Below are 10,660 nucleotides of genomic sequence, written 5' to 3'. Positions count from 1 at the left end.
GGAATCAGACCCAGGGTTTCATGCATGCTAGGCAAACACTCTACCACTAAGTCACATTCCCAGCCCCACAATATTTCTTTCTATAGGCCACAGTAAAGATGATACAGTGGCTGCGGGTGAGGCTCAACTGGGCGGTGGCTTGAGTTGTTCTACCACCAGCCTAGCCTGCTATCCCCAGGCCTGCACTTCAATTCCAGTACACCAAAGGGAAAAAAAAAATAAGGAAATTACAAATTGTTTTGAAGCTGGGCATCAGTAGCTCACTCCTGTAATCTTAGCTACTCAGGAGGCTAAGATCACAGTGAATCCAGTCCGAAAAGAAAAGTCCCCATGAGACTCTCATCTCCAGAAAACCAGAACACCAGAGGTGGAGCTGTGGCTCAAAGCGGTAGAGCGCTAACCTTGAGCAAAAGATCTCAGGGACAGCACCCTGGCCCTGAGTTCAAGCCCCATAACTGACAAAAATATTTTTGAAAAAAAAAAACCCTAAAATACTGCCAAGCCAAGTGGCACACACCTGTAAGGTTTGAAGGTTGAACCAAGAGGATAGAGAATTGTTCAAGGCCAGCTTGGGCTGTGTAATGAGACCAAAGCAAGCAGCACCCCAACTCACCGGACAAAAACCAAGATGTCCTGGGAGAGGAGATAAACGAAAATAGGCAGCAGAGGAGAGCAAGGAACGGCATGGTGGGTGGAGGGAACAGTGCATGCAAAGGGAAGGGATTCATGGCTGTGGGTGTGAAATGATCAGAGTTTAAGGTCACCAGGGGCCAGCTGGGACACTCACCCACTCTCACAGAGATCCACCCAAGGATGAGCTAAGCCCTGGCCAAGTGTCACCCTGGTCCAAGTAAGTGTCCTTTGCAATAGGATGGGGAGGGTGTGGTTTCGGTTGGGGGGGGCAGGAAGGTGACTCAGGCATGCATCACAGACAGGAGGGACAGAGAACCCAGCAGAAGGCAGCCCAGAGGTGGGGCGCCCCCCCCACATCCTCTCAGGGAAGCGGGAGAGTGAGTCAGAGAATTGCAGCCCCGGGTGAGTCAGCCACGTGAGCCGGGATGGACAGGTGGCCCAGCGTGGAAGCTTTTTTTTGGTGGGGGGAGGTTCATCAGAGATTAGAGTCTCCCAGACTTTCCTGCCCTGGCTGGCTTCAAACCACAGTCCTCAGATCCCAGCCTCCCTGCGGTAGCTGGGATTACAGGCATGAGCCACTGGCACTGGGCTCGGTTGGACCCCACCTCTCTCCCATCTCCCTGATCTTTTCACCCCCACACCATGGGATCTGCGAACACCCTTGCCCCTCCCCCAACTCTGCGTTGGTGAGACCCCCATGAAGGCCCAGATCTCTGTCTCCATGTACACAATAGGTGCTCAGCAAGTGTTGGTCGAAGGAAATAATTTGCAATCATTTCCTGGGGACAAATCTACCGTCCCATGGCAACTGTGACATGACTGGGAGCAGAAGACAAGCTAGGATGAGGGGACCCCCAGAGCCAGGCCCTGGTGACAGTGGGTCACAGCTGTGAGAGAGCAGGGGCAGGACTGAGGCTGGGGAACAACCCAGAGCTCAAAGGGCCTGGAGGGCTGAAACAGCTTGGGCCTTTCAGGAAACTTCCATCACTGCCTCACCCACGGCCACCGCAGGCCCCAAACCTCGCTGTCATCTAGGCTCAGGACTTTTTCTCACACCCCCAGGAGCCACTCAATAGGGCTTTTTGAAACTGCCAGCATCTGATGGTCTTTGTCCCGTACATGCTCTGTCCATGGCGGGCTTCTCCCCTCTCTGGGCTTCATCGTCCAACGCCACCATCAACCTCGGCCAGTGAAGTCAGGGGCATCAGTTTCACCTTCTGTCACTCACATATTTATTTATTTATGTATGTATGTATTTATTTATTTTTGGTCAGTCATGGGGCCTGACCTCTGGGCCTGGGCACTGTCCCTCAGCTCTTCAGCTCAAGGCCAGTGCTCTACCACTTGAGCCACAGTGTCACTTCCGGTTTTCTAGTGGTTTATTGGAGATGAGAGTCTCACGGACTTTCCTGCCCTGGCTGGCTTTGAACCATGATCCTCAGAGTAGCCTCCTGAGTAGCTAGGATTACAGGCGTAAGCCACCAGCAGCTTCACTCACATATTTCTCTGCCCAGTGCCTTGTGCATTTCCCTCTCCCCACCTCCCAGCCACTCTTGCCATTACCCTAGACCGCATTCATTCATTCATTCATTCATTCACTCACTCAACAAACAGGCCTCCAGCCCGGAGGCCTCAAGGAAGTGGGCTCAAAGAAGAAAACGAAATCCAGGCACTGCTGGCTCACATCTGTAATACTAGTTACTCAGGAGGCTGAGATCTGAGGATCACGGTTCAAAGCCAGCCCGGGAAGGAAAGTCTGTTAGACTGTTATGTTCAATAAACTACTCAGAAAAGGCAGGAAATGGTGCAGTGGCTCAAGAAGCTGAGGGACAGCACTCAGGCCCGGAGTTCAAACCCCAGGACCAGCACAAAAAAAAAAAAAAAAAAAAGAGGAAAGCGACAGGAAGGGCAGAGCTAGTGCTATTTTTCTTCATTTGTTTTATGAAATGAAATCTCATTATGTAGCTCTATCTGGCCTTGAATTCTCTCTTCATCCTCCAACCTCAGCCTCCCAAGTGCTAGCGTTACAAGCATGAATCATTTGTCCAGCCTTGTTTTTTTTTTTTTTTTAATAAAATGTTTTAATTGGTGAATACTACTTGTACATACAGCAGGGTATCAGTGGCTCACATTTACAATCCTACCCACTCAGGTGACTGAGATCTGGAGAATCATAGTTCAAGGCCAACCTGGGCAGAAAAGTTCATGAGACTCTGTCTCCAAAGTAACCCACAAAAAGCCAAGATGGAAGTGGAGGAGCTATGGCTCCAAAGGTACAATCCCACTTTTGGGGGGTTAAAAAAAAAGTGCCAGGCACTGGTGGCTCACCCCTGTCATCCTAGTTATTCAGAAGGCTGAGATCAGAGGATCATGGTTCAAAGCCAGTCTGGGCAGGAAAGGCCAATTAGACATCAGAAAACCAGAAGTGGTGCTGTGGCTCAAGGGGTAGAGCACTAGCCTGGAGCTAAAGAGCTCAGGGACAGCGCCCAGACCCCACGTTCAAGCCCCAGGACTGACAACAAAAGAAGATTGGAAATGTAGCTTAGTAGTAGAGTGCTTGCCTAGCAAGCATGAAACCCTGGGTTCAATTCCTCAGTACCACATACACAGAAAACACTGGAAGTGGCTCTGTGGCTCAAGTGGTAGAGTGCTAGCCTTGAGCAAAAGATGCTCAGGGAGGGCTGGGAAGGTGGCTCAGTGGTAGAGCGCTTGCCTTGCATGTCTGAGGCCCTGGGTTCGATTCCTCAGCACCACATAAGCAAAAAGAAAAAAAGCCGGAAGTGGCGCTGCGGCTCAAGTGGTAGAGCACTAGCCTTGAGCTGAAGAGCTGAGGGACAGTGCCCAGGCCCAGAGTTCAGGCCCCAGGACCGGACCCCCCCCCCAAAAAAAGATGCTCAGGGACAGTGCCCAGGCCCTGAGTTCAAGCCCAGGACTGGTAAAAAAAAAAAAAGCCAAGTAAGAACATGAAGCCCTGAGTTCAAGCCTCAGTACTGGGACACACACACACACACACACACACACACACACACACACACACACACACACACACACACACACACACACACACACACACACACACACACACACACACACACACACACACACACACACAGAATAATAAATAATTAAATACCCAGTCCTCAATCTTACTCTACCATTTACGGAGTCACCATCCTGTGCAACAGAACTCATTCCTCCCACCCGACTACAATTTCATTGCTATTAGCCAACGTCTCCTCCCACATCCTCCCCCTTATCTTTCCCCATCTTTCATCACATCAACTGTTGAGCTCAGCCTTTTTGCATTCCTCGTAGGAGTGAGACCATACCGAACTGGTCTCTGGGATCCTCACTGAACACAATGTCCCCTTGGGTTCAGCTGGCGTGGCAAATGACAGCATTTCCTGTTGGTCTGTTTTGTTTGTGGCTGAATAGTATTCCACTGTATACACATGGCACCTTCTCTTTGTTCTTTCAGTGGCTGGTGGCCGCTGAGGTAATCCTCTAGCCTAAGAGTTGACCTGGTCACTTACCAGGAGTGGGGCTGGATTTTGTCTACTGCAGAACTAGGGCTGGAACCCTGGCCTTGTGCATGCTCAGCAAGCACTCTAAGACTGAGCCATGCCCTCAACTGGGCCATGCCTCTCACTTCTGAGCTCTGCCCTAGCCTTTGGTTTTTCTTTTCTTTTTTTCCCTCTGTTTCGGTCTGGTCGTGGGGCCTAAACTCTGGGCCTGGGCGCTGTCCCTCAGCTCTTTAGCTCAAGGCTAACATTCTACCACTTGAGCCACAGCGCCACTTCCGGCTTTTTTCTTTTTGCTTATGTGGTGCTGAGGAATCGAACCCAGGGCCTCATGCATGCAAGGCAAGTGCTCTACCACTGAGCCACCTTCCCAGCCCCAGCCCCCTCGGTTTTTCATAATGTAGTTTCCCCCTCTCCCACCCACAGGCAGGCCTTGAAATCTTGATCCTCTAGGTGCAGCTGAGATCTGAGAATTGAGGTTCATAGCCAACCCTGGCAGGAAATTTGAGGAGACTCTGATCTCCAGTCCACCCTAAGCAGAGTTGTAGCTCAAGTGCTAGAACTGACCAGTCTTGAATGACAAAGCTAAGGGACAGCATCCAAGCCTTGAGTTCAAACCCCAGTCCCAGTACAATCAAACCATCAATACCATTCTTTTTCCTAATATCCAGGTGATTTTAATGTTTCTGTCCATTTGTGAGACAGTTCTTCCAAAGATGGCTTTAGGAGTATGGGGTGGGGAGATGAAATCATTTGTCGTCTCACCTTGAACCTGGAGATCCTTTGTCCAGTCCAGTGCAATGGGAGTAATGGTGCTTGGGACTGTAGGTGGTGAAAATGCTATGCTTTGTCCTATTGAGACAAACATGCTCATGACTCAGCTTCCTTTCTGTGAGGAAGCTCAACAATCCATGAGGAGGCCTACCTAGGGAGGACCTCGACTGGACTCAAGCTGCCTGAGCTATCAGCCAACCACCAGCCCCCGAGAGTAGCTGACAAGTTCCCCAACTCCCACAGGAGTTCCCATCACCCAGCAGGTCAGGGATGAGTTGTCCCAACTTTGCTGAGCCCTGATTGTGCATGTCGTAACCAAAGTGGGGGCTACATGGCGTAGGGAGAGTTGCAGTTTTGCTATGCAGAAGTGGGAAAGAATGCAGGCTCTTCCAAGCCACAGGACCCAGAAGCCGTAGCAACAATGTTCTTGTGGTTTTGTTTATTCTGGAGTCACAGGTATTTCCAAATCACAGCCAATAGACATGTTTAGTTTCCTTGTTATTTTGAAACAGTGTTGGTACAAGACTTGCTCTTTAGTGTTGCTGGAGCCTGTTGCTGAACATTAATGGAGAAATACATATCATAGTATATTAACTGTCTATTTTTTTTTTTTTGGTCAGTCATAGGGCTTGAACCTTGGGCCTAGGCACTGTCCCTGAGCTTTTCCACTCAAGGCAAGCACTCTACCACTTGAGCCACCGCACCACTTCAAGTTTTCTGGTGCCTAGTTTTAACTGTCTTTTAAATATGTTCCATGGAGCCAGCAGGTGGTTCACGTCTGTAATCCTAGCTACTCAGGAGGCTGAGATCTGAGAATCATGGTTCAAAGTCAGCCCAGATAGGAAAGTCCATGAAACTTTTTTTTTTTTTTTTTTTTTTTTTGTTGTTGGTCATGGGGCTTGAACTCTGGGCCTGGGCGCTGTCCTTCAGCTCTTCAGCTCAAGGCGAGAGCGCTCTACCACTTGAGCTACAGCGCCACTTCCAGTTTTCTGGTGGTTTATTGGAGATAGGAGTCTCATGGTCTTTCCTGCCCGGGCTGGCTTTGAACCGCGATCCTCAGATCTCAGCCTCCTGAGTAGCTAGGATTACAGGCGTGAGCCACCAGCGCCCGGCAGTCCGTGAAACTTTTATCTCCAATGAACCACCAGAAAACTGGAAGTGGTGTTATGGCTCAAAGTGGTAGACAGCGCTCGCCTTGAGCAAAAGAGCTCAGGGACGGCACCCAGGCCCTGAATTCAAGCCCTACTACCAACAAAAATATGTTCTGGGGTCTGGAGGCCTGGCTTAGGAGGTGGAGCACCAGCCAATGAGTGAAAGCATCAATACCAGGTGTGAGTCCTGATCTCAATTTTTGTCTTGGTCCTGAGGCTTGAATTCAGAGCCTGAGCACTGTCCCTGAGCTTTTCTGCTCAGGGCTGGCGCTCTACCACTTGAATCACAGCTCCACTTTTTACTTCTTGGTGGTTAATAGGAGATAAAGAGTCTCACAGACTTTCCTGCCCAGTCAGGCTTCAAACTACCATCCTCAGATCTCAATAAAAACCTTTGTATGCTGGGTGCAGTGGCTCACGCCTGTCATCCTAGCTACTCAGGAGGCTGAGATCTGGGGATCGCGGTTCAGAGCCAGCCAGGGCAGGAAAGTCCATGAGACTCTTATCTCCAATAAACCACCAGGAAACTGGAAGTGGTGCTGTGGCTCAAGTGGCAGAGCGCTCACCTTGAGCTGAAGAGCTGAGGGACAGTGCCCAGGCCCAGAGTTCAAGCCTCACGACTTGGAAAAAAAAAAAAAGAACCTTTATGAGAACAATCATGCACCTCAATCCTCAGTTCCTGGACATCTTTGGGGCACTGTTCAGCCCATCACAGTCTTTTTTGTTTCGTCTTGGCCCTGAGTCCCAGCTCAGTTGTACCTCCTGTTCTGGGGAGTCACCGAATGAATGAACTCCTAGAAGCTGGATCATGGGGAGTGGCAGGGAAGTGGAAGTTTGGTGAAGCAGGTTTTGGCGGGGGTGGGGGGGGAGAGGGATTGAGGGGGGGGAGACAGGTGGCAAGAAAGGAAGAAACACAGGTTCCTGAAGGCTATTGGGGAAGGGCAGGCAGAGCCAGATGAGCCACCAGGAGGCCTGAGATGGAGGCAGCTGACTGGGGCGTCCTGTTCTCCTGCACCCCCCTCCACCATCGCCCTGGGGCTGGGCCTCCTGCAGCCACTCCGGTGAGGGGGGGGGAGGCCTGGGGATGCCCAACTTGCACAGCGGGTTTGGCAGCTCTCAGCATTTGGCAGAGAGAAGCCAGGGACCAGAGAGGATGGCGCTGCTGGCTGAGGCTTTGGGGGCGGGGGGCACCTGCCACTGGCACACACCCCCTTCTCTTCTGTGTATTCCCAACTCTGCACCTGAAATCCACTCAATCGGGCTCAGTCCCCAGGAGGGACTTTCCCCCCTCAGACCCAGGGATCCAGACCCCAGCCTCCTCCCTCAGATCCAGGGATTCAGACACCAGCCTCCACCCTCAGAGCCAACCTGGGGCTCCAGCGTTCGTCTGGGACAGGCAGCTGGCAAAGAACCCTGTACTCAGCCTGTCCACCTGCACATCTTGCCCCTCTCGTGCCAGCCTGGGGAGCAGTGCCAGGCTGGCAGCCATCTCCTCCCACAGCTCCAAGGCCTGCAGCCGGGGCTGCCGAGCCTGGGCAGCCGGGGAGGGGTGAGGTGGGGTGGGGCCTCGGTATCGGTCCCCAGGCAGCTCATCCCTATGGAGTAATCAGGGTGGAGAGCCAAGAAGGAGGTTTCTCGAACGCTGTACAACCCAAGATGAGCCCACTGATTAGAGGGGAGGCTAGGTTAGGGGCGGGGGCCAAGCCAGCCTGGCCCGGTCCCCTCCGCCTCCCTCCCTGCCCAGCCTGAGGTCTTTATTTTCTCCTCTCAGGGGCCCTGGGAGGTCTGGGGGACAGCTGTGCCCCCCACCCTTAGACCCAGTGACTCCGTGTCCATCTTCCTGTGCCTCCTCCGTCAGGCTGGAGGTCCAAATAGCAGCCTCCACCCTCAGACGCAGGAGTCCAGGCTTTCATGTGTCTTTTCCATCTCCACCCCATTCCGGTTCCTGGTTCCAGCACCTTGTGACGCAGCCCTTCCCCCTGCCCACCCCCCCCCCCGCACCCCCCCCCCCCGGGAACCCAGCCTCTCTCAGCAGCCAGAGCAGCTGGTTCTCAGCTCCGTGATATTTGTGGCAATTACCAGCTTTTAATGGAAAGGTTGCACTCTGAAGGTGACAACGGCCTGATTATTTGAAAACATGACCTCATGACCCAGTGACCTCCCTGTGCCTGAGTCTGAGCTCCAGCAGCAAAATGGAGCATCCTAGCCCTGTGGGAGGACCCCCCCCCGACCGTGAAGCCAAGCCCCCCCACACACACCCAGGCTTGCTGGGAATCACTTCCTCTTCATGCCCTCCTTCTAACCTCAGGACCCAATATCCAGGCCTGCCTGGAGGGGCGTTCTCATGGCAGGACCCCTCTCCCATGCTAAATGTACACCACCGCCCTGTCACATTTACTTACCTGTCTTGTTTGGGACTGAATCAGAGAAGGTCTCTGTAGACCCTGGAAGGGAGAAAGGAAGGAAGGAAAGAAGGAAGGAAGGAAGGAAGGAAGGAAGGAAGGAAGGAAGGAAGGAAGGAAGGAAGGAAGGGAGGGAGGGAGGGAGGGAGGGAGGGAGGGAGGGATATATGGATCAATAGGTGGGGGATGGGAGGATGATGGGTGATGAATGAGTGGATGATGGATAGAGTATGAATGGATGGATAGATGATGGATGGATGGATAAGTGGATAATGGAAAATGGATGGGTGGATGGAGGATGGATGGAAGATGGATGGGTAGATAATGGAGAATGGATGGAGGACAGATGAGTGGAGAATGGAGAATGGATGGAGGATGGATAGAGGATGGATGGATGATAGATGGAGGCTGGGTAATGGATGGAGGATGGAGGATGGTGGATGAACGACAGATAGATGATGGATGGAAGAATGGACAGAGGGAGTGAAAACATGAATGCATGAATAGAAGGATGGGGTAGCCATCAGATTTTCATTACTATCACACAGTACCAGAAGCAGGCTGCTTATGAAGGACATAGGTGGATTTGGGGCCACACTTCTAGAAGTACTAGGTCCAAACCACACCAGCCAGGCTCGCGAGGCCCCTCCCTGCAGTGTGTCTGCTCACTTGGGAGGGTCGTGTGCTTAGTCCTTTGTCTCTGCTTATAAATCTGGAAGGAGGTAGTGACAGGGCTCCCCTGGGATGACCTCAGCTAGTTATCCCCTCCCCAGAGTGCCACCTGTGCCCCCCTTGGATCAGGTCTCCGGCCTCTTAATTCCAGTCCCTGAAGACTTTGGGGATCAAATTCTTGCCTGAGCTATGATCCAGGCACAGCCAAGAGACAGCTGGGGGGGGGGCAGGGACAGCGTGGGCAGCTGGTGCTCCTCCCATGGGCACCCGCTGACGCCAGAGTCTTCCTGCTGTCCCCCACTCTCTCTGCCCTCCCAGTGTCCTTCCTGACTCCCACAGGCCCAGGACCCCACCCTCCATTACAGACCCTCCCATGACTGACACCTCCTCCCACATCAGGCTAAGCAGTTCCTCAGTCCCTCCTAAGAGAAAGGGAAGGGAAGGCAGGAAAGCAGGGAGAGGAAAAGGGAGGAAAGAGAGAGAGAGAGACAGAGAGAAAGACAGAGAGAGACAGAGAAGAACCTGCTGGCACATGGCCAGCAGGTGCTCAACAAGTAGTTCCTGAACACACATGAATGAGCCCCACGCATGCTCACACAGAGGACGCATGGGTGGGTGGGAGAACCCAAGAAGGAGCAAACACATGAATGAACGGATGGATGGGTGGAGGGACTCATGGTGGAAGTGAAAGAATGGATGGAGACAGGAAGGAAGGAGGAAGGAAGGAAGGAAGGAAGGAAGGAAGGAAGGAATAGTCCATCTCGAGGAAGGCATGGCTGAATGGATTGATGTTCCAATCAACTTGAAGGAATGGATGAATGAATGGATGAAAAGGTTGAAGGAATGAACCCAAGGCATTGATGGGTGATGGATGGATGCATTCAAACATGGATTGATGGATAGATGGTCCAATTGAAGGACTGGAGGAATATAGGATGAATGAATGCATGCATGCATGCATGCATGAATGAATGAATGAATGAACAGTTGAATTGAAGGAATGAACCTAAAGCAGTAGTGGATGGATGGATGGATGGATGGTGAGTATGTGGATGGGTGGGTGGGTGGATGAGTGGGTGTGTGGATGAATGGGTGATGAATGGATGGATAGATGGTGGATGGATGGATGGGTGGATGGGTGAATGGGTAGTGGATGGTGGCTGGATGGAAGGATGGATGGATGGATGGATGGATGGTGGGTCGATGGATGGATGGATGGATGATGGATGGGTGAATGAGTGAGTGGGTGGATGTGTGGGTGAGTGGATGGATGGTGAATGGGTAGGTGTATGGTGGATGGATGGTGGGTAGATGGGTGGATGGATGGTGGATGGGTGCATGAGTGGATGGATGGATGGAGGGTGGGTAGGTGGATGGTGGATGGCTGGGTGGGTGGGTGGATGGATGGATGGATGGATGGTCTAATGGAAGGACTGGAGGAATACAAGAACGAAAGAATGCTCGAGTAGAAGGAATGCCCCTCAGGCAGTGACGGATGGACGCATGG

This window comes from Dipodomys merriami, unplaced genomic scaffold (genome assembly GCF_024711535.1).
Source record: "Dipodomys merriami isolate MVZ:Mamm:240054 unplaced genomic scaffold, mDipMer1.0.p SCAF_57, whole genome shotgun sequence".
NCBI classification, from domain to species: Eukaryota; Metazoa; Chordata; class Mammalia; order Rodentia; family Heteromyidae; genus Dipodomys; species Dipodomys merriami.
Note: the sequence above shows the minus strand (reverse complement) of the source record.